Below are 969 nucleotides of genomic sequence, written 5' to 3' on the forward strand. Positions count from 1 at the left end.
CAGAACCCCACTGATCTCACAGCCAGAACCCACTGATCTCACAGCCAGAACCCATTAATCTCACAGCCAGAACCCACTAATCTCTCAGCCAGAACCCCACTGATCTCATAGCCAGAACCCACTGATCTCTCATCCAGAACCCCACTGATGTCACAGCCAGAACCTCACTGATCTCACAGCCAGAATCCACTGATCTCACAGCCAGAATCCACTGATCTCACAGCCAGAACCCCACTGATGTCACAGCCAGAACCCCACTGATCTCACAGCCAGAACCCACTGATCTCACAGCCAGAACCCATTAATCTCACAGCCAGAACCCACTAATCTCTCAGCCAGAACCCCACTGATGTCACAGCCAGAACCCCACTGATCTCACAGCCAGAACCCCACTGATCTCACAGCCAGGAACACCCCCCCCCTGATATCACAATCAGAACCCCACAGATCTCACAGCCAGAACCCCACTGATCTCACAGCCAGAACCCCACTAATCTCACAGCCAGAACCCCACTGATCTCACAGCCTAGAATACCCAGTAATCTCACAACTTAGTGTCCCCCACTGATCCCACAGTCTAGAACCCCCAACTTATCTCACATCTAGGACTCCACTGAGCTCACAGAGAAGCCATGAGCCTCTTAGCTAGTGAGCCCGTGAAATGTGGCTCATTCATACTGAATAAAATAAAACAAAATAAAATAAAATAAAATAAAATAAAATAAAATAAAATATCTCAATAATTACCATATTGATTATAAGCTGCAGCATAATAATTTGGATATATTGGGCTAAATAAAATACACTGGGGTAATTAATCCCACCCTTTTCAATGTGGCTGTTAGAACATTCTAAGGCCCCCAGGTGGCTTGCATTGATGCCTCTTCTCATGTCCATTGGACAGTGTCAGCCCAGAGCAGACTGTTCTGAGGATGAAGTGCAATGAATGGACCAAGCACCTCGCACAAA

The sequence above is a fragment of the Pipistrellus hanaki genome, assembly GCF_964339955.1.
Source record: "Pipistrellus hanaki genome assembly, chromosome: 6".
In the NCBI taxonomy this organism is placed as follows: domain Eukaryota; kingdom Metazoa; phylum Chordata; class Mammalia; order Chiroptera; family Vespertilionidae; genus Pipistrellus; species Pipistrellus hanaki.